At 39.0% G+C, this 21588-nt stretch overlaps 1 protein-coding gene across 1 annotated transcript in view; it reads right to left on the bottom strand.

The window, feature by feature from the left end:
• ASTN2 (astrotactin 2) overlaps positions 1-21588 on the bottom strand; it is an 859422-nt gene that overhangs the window by 317347 nt on the left and 520487 nt on the right. The gene's annotated exons all lie outside the window — the stretch shown is intronic.

Raw genomic sequence — 21588 nt, 5'->3', positions numbered from 1 at the left:
TATAGGAGGTCCTATAGACATGAGGGCTCACTATCAACTACATGAACAATATGAAGATTTTATATGAGGACGTGTTAATGAATCTCTTGTGCTATACCTCAAAGAAAATTGCACGAACACTATAAGATTTGTTAGAAAACCAGTCACCTCTTGGCCAGGGGATCACATACTGACCCTCTCTTCTGCCAGTGTCTTCCTGCAAACTCCATTAAAAAAATTTGCATTAAAAACTCTCTAACATCTAATGATAAGAATATCACCTGAAAGTAAATCAGTAGTAATAAGTCAGAGCAACTGGACTTGTATTTTCTCTTGAAGGTGTTTCACTAGTCAAAACGTTGGCTTTCTCAATTAAACTCACTTGCACAAACTGGTGACTCATGCTTCAGTCACCATAATCAGTTTATCAGAATCAACACAAGATCAAGGACCTCAAGGTAGATAAGCTGTTGATTTCAGTTTGCATAAATTAAGGTATTAGAGATAGTGTTGATTATGATAAACAGATTATGCTGACTGAAGCATGAGTCATCAGTGTTTAATACCATTTGGGTGGCTAGCATAATGTCTTCAATAGCAAATACACGTCCTGTTGCTCTTACTTATTACTAATAAGATACCATGACATAGATTTTATGTATTTTACTCACTTATAAACCAGAGGATATGAAACCAGAGCATATGTATCTGGGTATATAGACCTGGACATGACAGATACACAGGGAGAGGAGGGGGAAAGGTTTCATCTGTATAGCATTTCAATCTCAAAGCGTGGTACAGTATTGTGTATGAGTATCTTTTATCCTTGAAATCATATCTGTACTAGAGGGGGCTACAGATTGCTTCCAAAACATAGACATTAGACATCTAGTATGTAAGTATATGTAGTATTAATTTGAAGAGGTGTCCCAGGAGTGCCAGTTGTGTAACATTAAATAAATATAGTAAGGGATCTAAAGGGAACTTAATATGGGTCACCTGGTTAAGAAATCACATACCAGTCTCCAAAAAAGGTGTATTGATGCACATGAACAAAATATATGAGTGAGAGATCCCACTTCTGTCCAGCATCGCCAAGAGATAGCTGGAAGAGATGGATTATTATGATGTAATAGTTGGGGCATATGATCCCAAACCATTAATAATTTATACTGGTTCTCTTTGTAGGCAGTGTCATTACTGCTCTTTTCCATATTCTCTGCCATATATCCACCAAAAGGGGGCGATCCAAAAATGATTCTCATTTAGTCATATATGGATGTCTGGGTGGGATAGAAGGATGAAAAGAGGACAAAATGGAATACAGGTGAAACTCGAAAAATTTGAATATTGTGCAAAAGTTCATTTATTTCAGTAATGCAACTTAAAATTAGAATATTGTGAAAAGGTTCAATATTCTAGGCTCAAAGTGTCACACTCTAGTCAGCTAATTAATCCATGTCCCCTGAGAAAAGACTACCTAAGATTGTGACTATGGTGTTTTCATAAGCTGTAAGCCATAATCATCCAAATTATAACAAATAAAGGCTTGAAGTATCTCGCTTTGCATGTAATGAGTAGTGTTGATCACAAAGATTTTTTTTATTGCAAATTTTTGTAATGTGAATTTTTATCGCAAATTTTTCAATTGCCGAGTAAAAACATGATTCCTCCCTGCTTCTTGCTTGTGGGCCAATGACTCATTGGCCCACAAGCAAGAAGCAGGGAGGAATCATGATTATAAATGGAAAAATGCTGACTATTCTAAAAAATATATAGCACTATATTGAATTTTTTTTTTTCCGAATATTTGTAATATTCTAAAACAAGAATATATAGCAATATAGCGAATATTTGAAAAAAACTAATAATATACAATTATAAAAAAAGAAAAAACAAATATAGAGCAATTTAGCTAATATAGTGCTATAATCTTCTTTGTCTAATTGTTGTTTTGAAGTTCAGATTGGAAAAAAAAATTAACTATTGAAAAAAAAGATTATAGCACTATATTAGCTAAATTGCTCTATATTCGTTTTTTTTTTTATATATTCACTATATTGCTATATATTCTTGATTTAGAATATTACGAATATTCGAAAAAACTAATATATAAATTTTTTCGAATATTCTTAATATTCTAAAACAAGAATATATAGCAATATAGCGAATATTTGAAAAAAAAAAACGAATATAGAGCAATTTAGCTAATATAGTGCTATAAACTATTAGCTAAATTGCTCTATATTCATATTTTTTTTTAGAATATTCGCTATATTGCTATATATTCTTGTTTTAGAATATTACAAATATTTGAAAAAACGAATATATTCGATATAGTGCTATGACTGATTGGCCCACAAGCAAGAAGCAGGGAGAAATCATGTTTTTACTAGTGATGAGCGGCAGGGGTCATATTCGTATTCGCAATATTTTGCTTATATTTTGTAGAATATTTGCGAATTCGAATATTCGTTATATTCAACAACAAAAAAATTGACAAGGTAATGATCGCGTAATATGCAAATTTTATTAATGCAAATTTTTATCGCAAATTTTTCAATTGCTGAGTAAAAACATTTTACTTGGCAATTGAAAAATTTGTGATAAAATTTCCACATTCCTCACAGGTAGCTTGTCAAATAATGATTCAGCCTTGAGGGTAAAGAGGAAAAACAGTACCTGAAACGAAAAACATAAAAGGGAAAAACAAAAGGAAAGTGGGGTGGACAATAGAACAGGACAAGAAACTAGTTGCATTAGCCAATAGGTAGTTAGAGAACAGTATCAGAAAGTAGGTCAACGTTAAAGCAAACATCATTACGCAGCACTTCAGTCCATTCAACAAAATAGGATATAGAGAGACGGGGGAGCCCTAAAGGGGGATTAATGGAAAGGAAGATCGGGAATGGAGAGCCGCAGTGAACCATTTCATATGAATACTTGAGAAGAACATGTGGAAACTGAGAGACATATCTCTACAAAATATGTCTAATAACAGTTCAGGAAAGTAGTAGTGCGTGGAAATGCTAAAAGGAGGAGGCGCCAAAATCCCTAGAATCTAAGACTTGGATCGTGAAGATCCCTAAAATAAAATAAAATCTATGGAGCTTATAAAAACTAGTAGAGTAGCGATACTTACACACTTTTAGGGTCCATTAACACATCCGTGTGTTTTGCGGATCCATGGATCCGCGGATCCGCAAAACACGGACAACAGCAATGTGCGTTCCGCATTTTGCGGACCGCACATTGCCGGCACTAAGAGAATATGCCCAAGAATAGGACATGTTCTATTTTTTTTAGGATTGGAATTGCGGCCCCATAGAAATGTATGGGTCTGCAATTCCGTTCCGCAAAATGCGGAATAGAATTGCGGATGTGTGAATGGACCCTTAGGATTTGTACACCCTCAGAATCAAATCATATAAAGTCAAATAATAATGTAAATAATAGAGTATAAAATCAAAATGTTAGTGACTCACTTCACCCAGGAGGGTAATGTGGGATAAAGCTCAAGACACCCACACCACACCTCCTGCTCCTGGGTCGCCCGTAGAGATGTCAGAATCAGACAATGACAGCAACGTCACTTCTAGTTTCCGCATGCATTCAACGGTGGAACGCACCGGAAGTGACGCCCCACAAGCCGTCAGGCTGCAAAATTATAATCAGGATTGATATACATATAGATTTAACATAGATGAATCTAAATACTATATATTATTAATGAATAATGCATGATCACCGAGTTACCGTTCACAGTGGTCATCGGATGTCCAAACTAGTCTCACATCGAGTCCGGTGTGCTCCCAGTGGAACGCATCCCGGACTTCCGGTGCGCTCCACCGTGGAACACACACCCGAACCGGAAGTGCGCTCGAAAGCAGGCAACTCATTTTATTCATGTATATCGCATAAATTATGAACACAAAAGTTTGGAATACTCAAACTACTAAAGGAATACTTTTTTGGAAAAGGATTGCGCTGCAGGAGAAAATTCTTTTGTATAAAAATAAAAATATATAATAAAAAGTTCCTTTGGTAGATCTTCAATCAACGTGGTCACAAGCCAACCTCACAACTTAACACTGGTATGGAAATCTGTTCTGAAATGAAAAAGCGCACTATGGTGTAGCAAGTTCCACAAACTTAGCGCCCCTGCGAATAGATTATACTCACAGGGTATCTTGCGAGTAAATGCGTATATGAATGGATGGTATCTTCAATAGTACTAGGATGTCCCTTATGAGAGGCTGGAAGGAATCTGTGCAATATTCACAGGCAGCTGGGCGGGTGGAGCAGGCAAGGATCAAGATACTCAAGTAGGAATTTCCAAATATCGATCCGACGGATGGAATGCTTCTGCACCTAGATGGTACTAGACCTCAGCTTCTCAGAAGGACTGGTTAGTGGAACGGATGCGCACCAAAGAGTCGGATAAAAATTATTTAATGAGAAATAAAATTACAGCTAAAACCACAAGACTAAAGTCTCTGAAATGCCCGACCCGGGTTTCGCCGTGATGCTTCGTCTGGGGCGCCCCAGACGAAGCATCACGGCGAAACCCGGGTCGGGCATTTCAGAGACTTTAGTCTTGTGGTTTTAGCTGTAATTTTATTTCTCATTAAATAATTTTTATCCGACTCTTTGGTGCGCATCCGTTCCACTAACCAGTCCTTCTGAGAAGCTGAGGTCTAGTACCATCTAGGTGCAGAAGCATTCCATCCGTCGGATCGATATTTGGAAATTCCTACTTGAGTATCTTGATCCTTGCCTGCTCCACCCGCCCAGCTGCCTGTGAATATTGCACAGATTCCTTCCAGCCTCTCATAAGGGACATCCTAGTACTATTGAAGATACCATCCATTCATATACGCATTTACTCGCAAGATACCCTGTGAGTATAATCTATTCGCAGGGGCGCTAAGTTTGTGGAACTTGCTACACCATAGTGCGCTTTTTCATTTCAGAACAGATTTCCATACCAGTGTTAAGTTGTGAGGTTGGCTTGTGACCACGTTGATTGAAGATCTACCAAAGGAACTTTTTATTATATATTTTTATTTTTATACAAAAGAATTTTCTCCTGCAGCGCAATCCTTTTCCAAAAATTTACTTATTTGACTTTTCCCACATTGTCTCCGGATTTGCAGCGCTAGAGAAGACAAGTATATCTAACAGAGACTTTACTTTATTTATTTTACTAAAGGAATACTGTTGGTACACCAACAACATGTTCATAATTTATGTGGATGGTACACATATAATCAGATATACGTCCCCCTATGCCCATATATATATTTTAGTTGTATGAACACGGTACTTCCCATCGAGCCCCATATTTTAAAACTCATGGAGTTGCCGTACGAAGATGTTTTTACATACAATTATATATGGTACACCCATTTTAATCCATTTGATTTTATTTGATGTGAATTGTATAAGTCTATAGCTAGTAATCAAGATATTTATTCTAATCGGTTTTCAGATCCTCTTATTCTTCCCTTGAATGCATGAACGATCCATTTGTAGATGTAGTCTACCATTTGATTCATCGCCTGAATATGGCTGTGTGCCATTATCTTTGCGAATTCATATGCCTATATTTCTTTTTATATTTTATTGTGTATCGATCTAGCTATATCCATGTTTTATCTTCCAGTGTTATTTTGATTTTTATGCCCATCTTTACTTATTATTAATATCAATATTTTTATAACCATTTATTATTTATTGTCTATTTGTATTTCATATATACAAAGGAAAATGTCTCTAGTTATCTTACGGTAAATCCTCGGCGCTGCAAGCCGCAAATAGTGACGTGGGTTTTTGTCACTTAACCAAAGTTCAATCAAAAAAAGAGACTGCACTGCCAAAAGAATATATATATATTTTTTTCTTTTTTCTCCTTCCTCTTTTCTTCTGCAAACTTCTCTCCTCGGATTTAAAGGGAAAGACTGGGTTTTCACCAGGTTCACAAGATGTGAAAAAAATCCTCCTCAGATCTACAAGTGCCTGCAGGGTGCAAATAGAAACTCCATATGGTGAAGTACTGCCACTGTGTTTTAACCCCTTAAGGACACAGCCTTTTTACACCTTAGGACCAGGCCATTTTTTGCAAATCTGACCAGAGTCACTTTAAGTGCTGATAACTTTAAAACGCTTTGACTTATCCAGGCCGTTCTGAGATTGTTTTTTCGTCACATATTGTACTTCATGACACTGGTAAAATGAAGTCAAAAAAATTATTTTTTTTGCACCAAAAAATACCTAATTTAACAAAAATTTGGAAAAATTTGCAAATTTCAAAGTTCCAGTTTCTCTACTTCTGTAATACATAGTAATACCCCAAAAATTGTGATGACTTTACATTCCCCATATGTCTACTTCATGTTTGAATTATTTTGGGAATGATATTTTATTTTTTGGGGATGTTATAAGGCTTAGAAGTTTAGAAGCAAATCTTGAAATTTTTCAGAAATTTACAAAAACTCAATTTTTAGGGACCAGTTCAGGTCTCAAGTCACTTTGCGAGGCTTACATAATAGAAACCACCCAAAAAAAAAATAACCCCATCTAAGAAACTACACCCCTCAAGATATTCAAAACTGATTTTGAATACGTTGTTAACCCTTTAGGTGTTGCACAAGAGTTATTGGCAAATGGGGAGGAAATTTGAGAATTTTATTTTTTTGTCTAATTTTTCATTTTAACCCATTTTTTCCACTAACAAAGCAAGGGTTAACAGCCAAACAAGACTGTATCTTTATTGCCCTGACTCTGCCGTTTACAGAAACACCCAATATGTGGCTGTAAACTACTGTACGGCCACACAGCGGGGCGTAGAGTGAAAGGTGCGCCGTTTGGTTTTTGAAAGGCAGATTTTTATGGACTGGTTTATTTACACCATGTCCCATTTGAAGCCCCCTGATGCACCCCTAGAGGAGAAACTCCCTAAAAGTGACCCCATCTAAGAAACTACACCCCTCAAGGTATTCAAAACTGATTTTACAATAGTCGTTAACCCTTTAGGTGTTGCACAAGAGTTATTGGCAAATGGCGATGAAATTTGAGAATTTCATTTTTTTGCCTAATTTTCCATTTTAACCCATTTTTTCCACTAACAAAGCAAGGGTTAACAGCCAAACAAGACTGTATCTTTATTGCCCTGACTCTGCTGTTTACAGAAACACCCCATATGTGGTCGTAAACTACTGTACGGCCACACAGCGGGGCGTAGAGGGAAAGGTGCGCCGTTTGTTTTTTGGAGGGCTGATTTTTATGGACCGGTTTTTTGACACCAAGTCCCATTTGAAGCCCCCCTGATGCACCCCCAGATTATAAACTCCATAAAAGTGACCCCATCTAAGAAACTACACCCCTCAAGGTATTCAAAACTGATTTTACAAACTTTGTTAACCCTTTACGTGTTGCACAAGATTTAATGGAAAAACTCGTTATTTATGGCCCTGATTCTGTAGTTTACAGAAACACCCCATATGTGGTCGTAAACCGCTGTACGGGCACATGGCAGGGCGCAGAAGGAAAGGAATGCCATACGGTTTTTGGAAGGCAGGTTTTGCTGGACTGTTTTTTTTTACACCATGTCCCATTTGAAGCCCCCCTGATGCACCCCTAGAGTAGAAACTCCAAAAAAGTGACCCCATTTTAGAAACTACGGGATAGGGTGGCAGTTTTGTTGGTACTAGTTTAGGGTACATATGATTTTTGGTTGCTCTATATTACACTTTTTGTGCGGCAAGGTAACAAGAAATAGCTTTATTGGCAGCGTTTTTTTTTTGTTATTTACAACATTCATCTGACAGGTTAGATCATGTAGTAATTTTATAGAGCAGGTTGTCACGGACGCGGCGATACCTAATATGTATACAATTTTTTTTATTTATGTAAGTTTTACACAATGATTTCATTTTTAAAACAAAAAAAATGTTTTAGTGTCTCCATAGTCTAAGAGCCATCGTTTTTTTCAGTTTTTGGGCGATTATCTTAAGTAGGGTCTCATTTTTTGCGGGATAAGATGACGGTTTGATTTGCACTATTTTGGGGTGCATATGACTTTTTGATCGCTTGCTATTACACTTTTTGTGATGTAAGATGACAAAAAATGGCTTTTTTTACACCGTTTTTATTTTTTTACGGTGGTCACCTGAGGGGTTAGGTCATGTGATATTTTTATAGAGCCGGTCGATACGGACGTGGCGATACCTAATATGTATACTTTTTTTTTATTTATGTAAGTTTTACACAATGATTTCATTTTTGAAACCAAAAAAATGATGTTTTAGTGTTTCCATAGTCTAAGAGCCATAGTTTTTTCAGTTTTTGGGCGATTATCTTAAGTAGGGTCTCATTTTTTGCGGGATGAGATGACGGTTTGATTGTTACAATTTTGGCGTACATGCGACTTTTTTGATCACTTTTATTACCTTTTTTTGGGAAGTAAGGTGGACAAAATTTCAATTTCATCATAGTTTTTATTTTTTATTTTTATGGCGTTCACCGTTCGGGTAAAGTAACATGACCGTTTTATAGATCAGGTCGTTACGGACGCGGCGATACCAAACATGTGTAGGGAATTTTATTTTTTTAATTTTTAATCAGTGATAAATGTGTTTTTTGATTTTTACTTTTTTTTCACTTTTTTTTTGACCCAGACCCACTTGGTTCTTGAAGATCCAGTGGGTCTGATGTCTGTATAATACAGTACTGTACTCTATATAGGGCTCTGTACTGTATTTTACTTACACTGAACAGATCTATGCTTTCAGCACAGATCTGTTCAGCACCATGGACAGCAGGACGCCTGAGCAGGCGTCCTGTTGCCATGGGAACCTTCCCCGTCTGCTCAGAACTTCGCAGACGGGGAAGGGTGAGCACGGGGCTGCGGGGGGCTGTCTGGGGGCTCTCTCCCTCTCCATCGGGGGGCTGCAAAGGCACTGCAGCCCCCCGATCGGAGAGGGAGGGAGCTCCCTCTTACTGTTAACTTTTTATCGCATCACCAATGTCAGCCGTTTATACCAGGGTGCCAGCAATGTGCTGGCACCCTGGTATACCCACTCTACACCAACGATTATTCAATGGGAGGCGGGCGGGGATCGCGATCCCGCCTCCCGCACCGCCCCCACCGCCCGCAACACCCCCCTGCACCTCCCACCGGGCTAAAATCATTCAGAGGTGCAGGGGGGGTGATAAATATATATTTTCGCCACACTAAAGTTTCTGATCGCCGCGGTCAGGGACCGCAGCGATCAGAAACTGCAGAAAGCACAACAAACCGCAGGTCTGAATTGACCTGCGGTTTGTTGCGATCGCGGACATGGGGGGGTCACGGGACCCCCCCCGCGCATTTAGTCGAGGTGCCTGCTCAATGATTTGAGCAGGCACCTTGTTCCGATCACAGCCGGCCGCACGGCAGTGATCGGAACAACACATGACGTACCGGTACGTCATGTGTCCTTAAGGACTCGGGAAACATGCCGTACCGATACGTCATGTGTCCTTAAGGGGTTAAAACCACAAGGAAGAGATATACTCACAAGATTCCATTCACAGTGTGCGTATTTATCACCACTTGTGTCCCCACATCTCCATAGGCTTCAGCAAACACCTTCTTTGGTATTCCTTGATCTTCTCATGGATCCCTGTTTCCTCATAAACCAGAGAAACGCGGAGGATAGTGAAGCACTTAAGGTGTGCGATTATAAAAATTAATTTATTATACTCACAAAGCTAAAAACATAACAAGCATTCAGATCAGCCTGCACAGACGCCTGACCCGGGTTTCGCTACAACGATTCTTCAGGAGCTCTGATTGCAAAGCCGAAAACTGCTGTTCTTTATCAGCAAACTTGCAAAAATGAATATGAAAATTTATCAATTAAAAACCCGGTAACTCCAGTTATGTACTTCCTGCCAAAAATTCACAAGAGCCTAAGCAACCCCCCAGGGAGACCCATTGTGTCAGGAATTAACTCCTTAACGAATAGAATTTCCGAGTATATTGATTTTTTTCTTCAAAAGCATGTTAAAGTAGCCCCTCCTATCTTAAGGATTCAACAAGTGTGGTGGAATTCATAAAGAACATGGGATGTCTTAACCAACAAACATGGCTGGCGACTGTGGATGTTGCCTCCATGTATACCTGCATTCCAAATGATTTAGGCATGAGAGGGGTGGAAGAAGCCCTTAATGGGGATTCAGAGTTAACAGAATATCAAATAGAGTTCATTTTGAACTGTGTTGCTTTCTGCCTATCCCATAACTATTTCCTTTACAAAGATAGTTTCTATTTACAGCAGTCTGGCGTGGCAATGGGGGCGAAATTCGCCCCCAGCCTCGCAAATCTGTTCATGACTATGTGGGAAAGAAAGACAATTAATCCCATCTTGGAGAATAAAACTGAAATAGGAACCCTGACTGTATGGCGTTGTTACATCGATGACTGCCTGCTCATATGGGAGGGCAGTAAAGAGGGTTTGGAAGATTTCCTCAAAGATATCAACAAGAACAATTACAATTTAAAATTCACGAGTTGTGTGAATGCCACCTCGGTGGATTTTCTAGATCTCACCATTTATGTAGAAGCTGGGTAGATGAAAACTAAAAACTTCTTTAAACCCACCGATGTGAACACGTATATAGGGTTGGATAGTTGCCACCATGAGGTATGGTTAAAAAACGTCCCGAAAAGTCAGTTCCAGCGAATATATAAAAACTGTATAGATCTGGAGAAATATAGGGAACAGAGTGAAGTCATTAAGGAGAGGTTTTTAGAGAAAGGTTATGATGGTAGGTTTTTGGAAGAGTGCAAAATGGAGATAGGCAATAAGGATAAGAAGAAAAAAGAAAAAAATGAACCAAAGAAAGATTTTAGATATACCTGTTTTACACAATATAATACAAAATTGGGCATAATAAAAAACATGATCCAGAAAAATTGGAAAATCCTCAAACATGATCCTGTTATAGGAAAATAAATACCAAATAAACCTTCCATTGTTTTTAAAAAGGCACCAAATTTGTCTAACAGCCTTGTGCATAGTGGGAACTTTGCAACAAAAAACAACAGAAAAATTTGCAGAAAAATGGCAAATTCACATTCACGGTTTTTGCGCACCTTGCAGGAACCGCAACCAAAAAGACCGGCAAAGAATGATGGAGACTATACAAATTAAAGGTAAAAAAGAAACCGTAAAAATAAAGGGGCAACTTACATGTAATAGTGTGGGGGTGATCTATATGCTGGAGTGACCTTGTGGCCTCCAATATTTAGGAAGGACCACCCGCAGTTTGAAGACCCGTGTGCAGGAACATATCTATAATATTAAAAAAGGTCTAGTAACACATAGTGTTTCATTGCACTACAAACTATGCCCCAAAAAGAACCCAAAGGGTTAAAATTTATGGGAATTGAATTGGTAGATAAGTCGGCTGGTGGTGGAGATTATATAACTAAAATCAACAAAAGAGAAGTAAATTGGATGTACTGTCTAAATACTATCCAACCAAGAGGCCTGAATGTAGAATGTGATGTTAATTCTTGTATAGTCTAGGATGAGAAATTACGATGTTTACCTCAGGTCTGAACAAGGACTGAGATGCCGGTGCGTTTTTTGGGATATGATTTTATAACCTTGTGAATTGAATGAACAGAAGAAAATGAAAGGCACTATAGACTTATGCGCAGGACTGATTTAGGAAATTATGGTTTTAGTAGGTTTTATATATCACATGCTCATATTTTATTAGTTTCAAATGGGGAGTGAAGTTTTGTATGGGGGTGGGGCAAGTTTGCTGATAAAGAACAGCAGTTTTCGGTTTTGCAATCAGAGCTCCTGAAGAAGCGTTGTAGCGAAACCCAGTGTTTGCTGAAGACTATGGAGATGTGGGGACACAAGTGGTGATAAATACGCACACTGTGAATGGAATCTTGTGAGTTTATCTCTTCCTTGTGGTTTTAAAACACAGTGGCAGTACTTCACCATATGGAGTTTCTATTTGTACCCTGCAGGCACTTGTAGATCTGAGGAGGATTTTTTCACATCCTGTGAACCTGGTGAAAACCCAGTCTTTCCCTTTAAATCCAAGGAGAGAAGTTTGCAGAAGAAAAGAGGAAGGAGAAAAAAAAAATTATATTCTTTTGGCAGAACTGTCTCTTTTTTTAATTGTATTTCATATATGTTCATGTGTATCTTTATGATAGGCTAGTCCCCCAGGTTTTTTTATGAGTTTTAATCAATTGAGTATATAGTGTTATGGTCCGCCATGTTTTGCTGGTGCCTTATAGGTTTTGACCGGCGATATGAGTTCCTGATCATGTGACCTGATACCCGATCATGTGGCCTTGCCCCTATTATTTTCTGGTGAGGCTACCTATACTTATAGTCCTTATTTGGGTCACTTGGTACCTTATTCTTCGGGGACCGCCACTTCTTAGGTGAGATATACATGAATAAAATGAGTTTTCTACTTTCGAGAGCACTTCCGGTTCGGGTGTGCGTTCCACGGTGGAGCACACCGGACTCGATGTGAGACTAGTTTGGACATCCGAGGACCGCTGTGAACGGTAACTCGGTGATCATGCATTATTCATATATGTATTTAGATTAATCTATGTGAAATGTATATGTATATCAATCCTGATTATAATTTTGTAACCTGACGGCTTGTGGGGCATCGCTTCCAGTGCGCTCCACCGTGGAACGCATGCAGAAACTGGGAGTGACGTCTCTGGAAGCATTTTGCCGTTTTTTGTCTTCTATTTAAACACTATTGCCTTTCATTGTAATTATATCTGCTCCTGATGAAGGGGACCCATTAAGAGGCCCCGAAACGCATTGAGTTTTCACTCCCCCTACCCTGGCTTTGGAATAAAAGGAAAAGAAAAGGATTAAAGATTTACTGTTGAGTGGTCATTGTCCGATTCTGACATCTCTACGGGCGACCCAGGCGCAGGAGGTGTGGTGTAGGTGTCTTGAGCTTTATCCCACATTACCCTCCTGGGTGAAGTGAGTCATTAACATTTTGATTATTTACATTATTATTTGACTTTATATGATTTGATTCTGAGGGTCTACACATCCTAAAAGTGTGTAAGTATCGCTACTCTACTAGTTTTTATGAGCTCCATAGATTTTATTTTATTTTAGGGATCTTCATGATCCAAGTCTTAGATTCTAGGGATTTTGGCGCCTCCTCCTTGGTACTTTTAGCATTTCCACGCACCACTACTTTCCTTCCCTATTACCTACCCTGAGGTTTTCAAGGTTAGGTTGAGACCATTGGCAGCCTGCCCTCCTACGTTCTACCAAGAAATATTTTTGTCCAATATATTAGAACCTTCCCCTACCCTTTTGTACACTGTTCGCTCTTTTGCCTTCCTTTTGGCGCCCTGCAAAGTTATTTCCGGACCCTCTCCTTGAAGGTCCAGCGACTAACACTCTATTTTTCTTTACCCGTCTCTGACTAATAACAGTTCAGTCAGGATTTCCATGTCTCCACGAGTTGGTTAGAGACTTGCAAGGTGAGGGACGAAGCTGTTTCCTCTGTATAGGTGTCCAGATTGGGTCCAAGGCTGGTGGAGGTGAGGTGATTTCCCATTCTCGAATATCCAGAGGGATCAAGGAAAATGCAGAGCAGAAGGCTGTTAAATCTGCGTAGGATCGTAAAGTCACTGTTTTCCCCTGCGATGAGACCATGAAGGCAAATGGAAAGCCCCAGCAATAGGCGATTTTCTTTTCTCTTGGGCATAAGAGTAATGGTTGTAGGACTTGTCGCTTTTGCAAAGTAAGCCATGTCAAGTCTGGAAAGATCTGAATAGTAATGCCATGAAATTTAAAGTTGTGTAAAGAGCAAGTTGCAGCCATAATGGCCTTTTTAGTTTCAAAGTTATGGATGCAACAGATGACGACACAAGGTTGAGCCATAGTGCCTTTTGGATGTAGGGGCCGATGTGCCCTGTCAAGCTGTATGTGGGTAGAGGACACAGTCCCTTTAAGATTTTCTGCACCTGCCGCTTCAGGCATTCCCCTAATCCGTATATTATCTAATCCGTATATTATTTCTATGCACCCTATAATCCAAATCTTCTATATAACTGGCGATCTCAAGGAGCACTTGTGATTGAGAGGCAACTGATTTATGAATTTGAGACATATATGTGCGATAATCATCATGAGCTGATTACACAGTGTCAGCTCGCTTTTCATCTTGTAAGCATCTCTAAATTCATCTATAATACCCTTAAAGTCCTCCCTTGTGGGTAATCAGCATTTTTTGAAAAACAGAGTAGGCCATAGATTTGTCAGGTGCAGGAGAATCTGCGTCTGAGGGGGAGTCAGAGTCCCCGTCCTAGGGGTCTTGTGCAGCCAAGTTAGAAAGAGAGGGGGTATCCCCTAAAGAATCATTAGGGGGGTCGCTCCATTCAGAGTGTCATGTTGACAGAACAGCTGTCACTTTGGCCAGCCTAGGCTGGTATTTCTGCATGGATGTGTGGGATACGCCACTGACTTGAGTGTTGTCTGGGGACCTCTACGATTAGGAGAATGTGGGGTGAAGGGACAGAGATATCCATATGTTTCCTCTGTTCAAAGTATTGGCAGCAGACAGAAGAGCACTTGGAGAACACAGTGGCTGTGACACGTGGATAAGAGGTGAAGGGACCTAGGCCCAGCTGCGTCCAGTGGAGCGGAGCACACCACAAAGGTGTCACGGGTATGAGAAGTTGTCAGGGGGTTTTGGGTGGCTTTGGGCATCTCCCCTTTGGTTGTTTTCCCAATAGGCACCGTACAGCAGTAGATAATCACCCCGTTCTAACGGAGACAGAGAGCTCTCTATTTAAGTGGGCATCTTCTCCAGCTTCCAAGCCATGCCCCCTTTGTGTTTGTTTTTTTAACACTAAACTTTGCGACAACATCACGTAAAGGCAGGCAGCCATGTAAATACACATAATAATGTAGCTACTGTAATAACCACAATAAAAAATATTGTCACCATGATCAGATGTGTGCACAGCATCTGAGAGGTTGAAAAACCAGGAAACGCATGCTTGCCATGCATGAATGCCTCCCTGGACTGAGATCGGGGAAGATGTTCCATTAAATTAATAAGCCAGAATTTATTCTAGACTTTTGGGCTTATTACTTGTATGTTACAATACAGGCCTGCATTTGGCAGCACTGAATTGTAATATACCAATCTTTGCATATGATAATGGATACAATTCCATTACATTATACAAATTGCAATCTAATGATTGTATGTTGGGGTCCACTTGGGGGCCTTAAAAGTTTAAAAAAAATAATAATTAAAATACACAAATATAAATTCAAATCACCCTTCTTTCCCCAAAATCAAAATAATCACCATTCCCCAAAATGCTTGTGCAATTAAATAAAACATCCCAAACTAAAGATTGTCCCGCAAATAAATGAGCCCTAACACAGCTCCATAGACACAACTATAAAATGTTATCAGGTTAGAATATGGCAGTTCTAAAACACAAATAAAACTGTACAAATGTTGTATCGCCATATTCATCAGTGATCAGCGGCAGGAGCAATATTCAAATTCACGATATTTGGCAAACATTTGTCATATATTCGTGAATTCGAGAATTTGTGATCTCGTCATTATTTTCTTGATGGCGAAAATCAGCAATCGGAAAATTTGCGATATGAAAATTTGCGATCAAAACTACTCCTATAGGCAACTTTCCTATCGTTTGCTAGGGATGTTGCCGATATTCGCGATAAATTCCCGATTAGAATATTCGTGAATACAAATATATAGCACTATATTCTAAATATTAGCAAATTCTCGAAGTGGCGATATTAGCGATTAAAATTTGCAATTTGAATATTCGCGATCAACACTAATAATCATACTGACACAGAGAGTGAAGAGCACAAGTTAGTATTACATCATAATGAACTAAGTAAAAACAAAGCCCATAAAACTCTGTCGGAATTGCATTTTTTTTCCAGTTCCACCACATGCAGACTTTTTTTTCTAGCTTGCCAATACATCCTAAGCAATATTAAATGGTGCCATTAGAAAGTATATCTTGTCCCACAAAAAACAAGTTCTCATATGGCATATGTGAACAGAAAAATAAAAAAGTTATAGCTCCAAGAAAGCAGGGAGTAAAAAATAAAACCGCAAAAACGTCTCCGTCAGGAAGAAGTTAAAGTTTGCTGCAGCTGTGCATTTAACACATATGTATCAAGTTGAAGTTTGCGAGATCTGTAGTTCATAATGTTATTCTCGAATCGTCTACACATGAAGTCGCTTTGTTTCCTCATTCCTATGCATATTCTGTAGTTAATAGACGTCTTGGCTCTGCTTGGGGCTAGGGGCTTGTTTAATGCTGCAATTAATTTGTTGTCATTTATACAAAGCACTGGGTAGCCGCATAAATTACCATTAAGTTCGTGGCAATGTCTTGTAATATGTTCTAATGAAAATGTCGGTTGAGATGAAATCTACTGAGGATTTAAATGGATTAACCTGGCGACTAATCAAGTGTTAAAACATATGTAAAGCTGACCTCTGCTAATAAATATTCCTCCAAATCTAATATCTATTGTGGAAAGGGTTATGAGAAGTCACTTTATAATTTACTACCCTGTATTAAAGCAATCAGAGATAGTGCTGACATCTATTTTTCAAGTCATTTCAATTACTGTCTTGCTGCAGACATATGCCAAAATCTCACAATTAGACAGTAGGAGTGTTCAGCCTGTGATACTCCGTATATTAGTGAAATGATCTGCCGGTGGAGACTAAGTGGATTTGGATGCTTTGGTGACATGAGGTGCTGGATTTTGTAGCAAAGGTTAGATAGCGTTACAGGGTTGCTTGACTCTGGCTTCCATTTTATGATGTTTTATGAAGTCCAGAACAGTATCTTCTGTAAGGATGTAGTAGAACCTTTATTTTGCCTTCAACTGGATAAACCCAGACAGCAATGATGATGTGATAAACTATGTTCATTCATCTTCACCTTACTGTCCATGTTATTGTCTTCCTGTCTGTGTACCATATTTTCGGGACTAAAAGAAGCACTTTCTTTTCCTCAAGAGTGGGGGGCAAGTGGCATTGCATATTGCATATTATAGTCCGAATGCTAATGTCAGCTTCCATTATGGAACTGGTTTTCAGCATGCGAGAAGCACGGGGAGCAGTGAGGGAAGCGCTGCTCTAGCTTTACTCACCCTTCCTGGTCTTCTTCCGGTCCCCGCTCTGCACTCTGTACTGATAGCATACAGCATGAGAACGCTGCGCACATAGGTGCGCATTATGAAGTGACTCTGTGTGACATCAGGTCACAGTGCAGTGCCAGAAGACCAGGGAGGGTGAGAGGATCTGCAGAGTGGGAGTGCCGTCCAGATCAGGAGAGGTCTGAGGATGTTGGAGGTTGGGGGGGGGCCTGATAAGTGTCTGATCTAAGAACGATGGAGGTTCGGAATTCTGATCTGAGGCCGATGGAACTTGGGGGGCTGATTTTGGGTTTTGATCTGAGGTCTGATGAAGAATGGAGGTCTGATTTTGGGGTCTGATCTGAGGTCCAATGAAGATTGGGGGTCTGCTGAAAAATATTTTTTTCTTATTTCCCCCCCTCTAAATCCTGGGTGCGTCTTATAATCCCAAAAATATAGCAATTATAGAAGGGTCAAATAACAACCATTGATGAAATATGCCCTATTGTAATAAATGAAGGAGTAGACATTGTTTAATCACCTGATTATGAGAGTAAAGCATAGGGGTCTGTGACAATTTTATTTTAGCAATTCTGAAGAATGTCGCCATACAACGGGCATAGATATCACAACTGGGTACATAACAATTAATTAGCAAACTCTGTGCCAGAGGAGGTTGTGGTGGTAAATTTATTAAAGGGACACTACTATAAAACATTTTTATCACATGTTATAATCAGCCTATACATGACTTTTGTCATTTCTATTTTTCTTTTTTACAAAAAAACAGGTGAATAGTTTTCTGGATATGCTTTTTAAGTCACTCTGTGCATTCGACTTCCTGTCTTGGCTCCTTAACTTGCTGTTTGTTTGAACTTTTAGCACAGCAAACCGTCTTGCTTGACTTTCTCATTCCGACCATCATTCCGACCAGAGAGATAAAGTAGATGAGAGACTCAGAGCATCACACATTACAATGATAAGTGTGAGCATCATCATCTAGGTAGATCAAGAGAATCATGGAGCTGCCACACTGACAATTCTACATCTACTATTATACTAACTAGGGTTGAGCGAATAGAACTCCACGAAGTTGAATTAGATCCGAATTTCAGGGAAAATCCAAATCGCTGCGAGGCTTAATTTTCTCGTGCTCGTGGTAGCGAATCAATTTTCCCTGAATGGCGGTATAAAAACAACAACAAATTTTTTTTATATTATCTATTTGACCGCTAAGAGCCGGCCACTGCCAACTTAATTGACGATCTCGCACAAAATCCCGCGTGCAGTGATGTATTACGTTACCACGCCAACCAACGTGATGACGCACAAGATTTCGCGCTTCAACAAAATAACAGTGGCCGGCTCTTCGCGATCAAATGGATTAGGGTAAGTATGATTTTATTATTTTTTCATTTTACACTGCTATCAGATGCCGTGATCAGCAATGAACGCAGCATCTGAGGGTTACAATGACGGGGAACGGTGGAATTGCTACTCCCAGTCATTGCACCCACTACTTTCAAAGAAATATGCTTCGTGACAAAGTAATTTGTCACAAAACAAATTTTTTTTTTTTTTTTTAAATTCGGTGAAACAGCCAAATCAAATTTTTCGATATTTATCACTAATACTAACAATATTACATCTTGCCTTCATAACAGCAGTAAACTGACTCACTGCATAGGTTTTATTTCTCTGTGATGACTGCTACAGAAGGATAATATTTGTATTTCATTTTCAATGGCATAGTATTACTGAAATGAAAAAGAATTGAAGAAATTTAAGAGGGGGCTTGGATGCCTTTCTTCTAGTTAGGCCTCATGCACACGATCGTATTTTGTTTCCGTGTCCGTTCCGTTTTTTTTGCAGATAGGATGCAGACCCATTCATTTCAATAGGTCCGCAAAAAACGCGGACAGCACACCGTGGGCTATCCGCATCCGTATGTCCGTTCCGTTGGCCCGCAAAAAAAATATAACATGTCTAATTCTTGTCCGTTTTAGGCATTGTTACAATGGATCCGCAAAAAAAAAAAAACGGATGACATACAAATGTCATAATTTTTTGAGGTGGATCCGCAATTTGCGTACCGCAAATCACATACAGTCGTGTGTATGTAGCCTTATTCTGATTGATAGATTTGGAGTCAGGAAGGATTATTTTTTCCCTCTAAGATAAGGAAAATTGGCTTAAACCTCACAGGAGATTTTACCTTCCTCTGCACCAACTTTGCAGGATAATAAGCTGAATGGGATGGACGTATGTCTTTTATAGCCTTATAAAATATGTTACTATAACACAATTCAAAGAAAAAAAACACAACATTTTTTCTAGTCCTGGAACAAATGCTAATGAGATAATGATTGCTATAATTATTTCTGTACTCTACAATTCTATGGAACCTGGTGAACTAAAGAGCCGCTTTCTACACTTTTTGAGGTCCTAGTGGTGTTATGTCTTTGATTTACTACAAAAATTAATTCAGATTTCTATCATAGAGGAATAGGACAGGGTTTTTTTTCCATATAACTGTTCCTATTTGCAGATTGATAGGAGCTTTTATCATAAGAACAAGGCACTGCTCTCCAAAAAACATAGAGGAGCCGTACACCTTATAACATACAGTGTGTTTGGCTGATCTCCTCTAGTCTGTCTTTTTTACACCTGGGCTCCCTGTCTTCCAAAACCGAATGATCATTTATAGAATTAATGAGCTCCCAGCTGTCTACTATTTTAGACACAAAAAGCAATGTAGACAGAGAACTAGCAAAATAGAATGAAATGTGCTAAAAGAAGTAGAATTATCTAATGAAGCAACGTGTGAAACATCTTTGGTCCTGTAATAAGCTCAAGTAAATTTATCCATAGAAGGAAAAAACATTAGCACACTTGTAAAACATCAAGCACCAAGTAACAACTATTTTAATAAAGACAGGTTCATTGTATGGAATAGTAGAGAATATTTCAAAGCATAATAAATATGTTCAAAGAATACTTTGTTGTAAGCCATACATAGGTCATCAATATCATGAAGCTGGACAACCCCTTTAAGTTAACTGCCTCAATTTTGGATTTCACAATTTTCTTCTTGAACTTTCATCCTAATCCTTCATTAAATTTGTCCCCTGATATTGACTCATCTGAATAGGTCAGTTTGGCCTGACCAACCTTACCAACTACTTGCCTACTCTATGGAATCCCTTACTCATCTTTGCACCTTCTATGGTATATTTTAAAGTGATTTTTGTTGTATTCACCCATAGAAATCATATGGTACCTCCAACCCAATTCTATTCTATCTGGTTCCACTTCTGCTAAAATTATTCCTTGCTAACCACAACAAGTGGAAAACTTGAGTCATATAGAAGGGCACCTTCTGGTTCATCACTTCTCTTGTTATCACAGCGCCCTGACATTTACAGTTCCTTAGGAGTACAATCAAATTTAAAGATCCAGATCCAACACTAGCCTTTGTTCACTGCCAAGGGGAGATGTCTGAAATTGAGGGAATATGCAAAGCTAAGGCTTAAAGTGCATTTACACAGACTGAGGATTGGGCAGATTATTGGGAACGACCATACCTGCGAACAGTTGTTCCTGACAATATGCCCATGTAAATGCACCGCCGATTACCCGATGAATGAGCAAAACACTCGTTCATTGGGTGATCCTGACGTTCATGCAGGTACCACTGATCATAGTTTCTGGGCAGCATATCGTGTGCTCTAAACAGCGATCTGCTGCTCAGAAACCATAAATCCCTTGTCCTCACACAGTGAAGGAGATTGCGACATGTAAATGCAGGAATCTCCTTCACTGAACGAGCAGCCAACTGCTTCCTTCCAGACAATCAGCTGCAGAATCATCCTGTCTACCTGTCATCCACCTTTAGTTGAAAAGACTTGGTCAACACAATTTTTTTTTCTTAAATTGGAGCACTATGTGATCGACAGATATTCATAAAGATTTATTTTTTGCACAATAAACATTTTTTTCTCATGAAAAATTGTTCATATTGTGAGAAATATTCTACCATACCACATGTGACATTGTAGGCCCATAAGTACAAAGGCAACTTTCACCATGGCCAAAGGAAGGTGTAGGGCAAGACATGTTCTGATTGTAAAATCTCTGCTAGTAGATCATAAAAAAAGTAATGGCCATTTCTGTAGCAAAGCCAGTTTTAGACACAGTGTGGCCCTGGGCAAAATAAAAAGTGTGCCCCAAATGCTGAAATATTTCACCAACAGCACAGTCACATTCAGTCAAAAAAATTTCAGTTGGCCTTTATTAAAAATATTGAGCTGTTTTGTCACAGAGGGTTAACTTGTGTGACTGGTACTTTCACTTTGTGTCGGTCATCTAATAAACACTTATTTAAGCG

Source organism: Bufo gargarizans, chromosome 9, assembly GCF_014858855.1.
Source record: "Bufo gargarizans isolate SCDJY-AF-19 chromosome 9, ASM1485885v1, whole genome shotgun sequence".
In the NCBI taxonomy this organism is placed as follows: domain Eukaryota; kingdom Metazoa; phylum Chordata; class Amphibia; order Anura; family Bufonidae; genus Bufo; species Bufo gargarizans.
The sequence above is the reverse complement of the archived record's forward strand: the minus strand, read 5'-3'. Positions and strand labels throughout refer to the sequence as shown.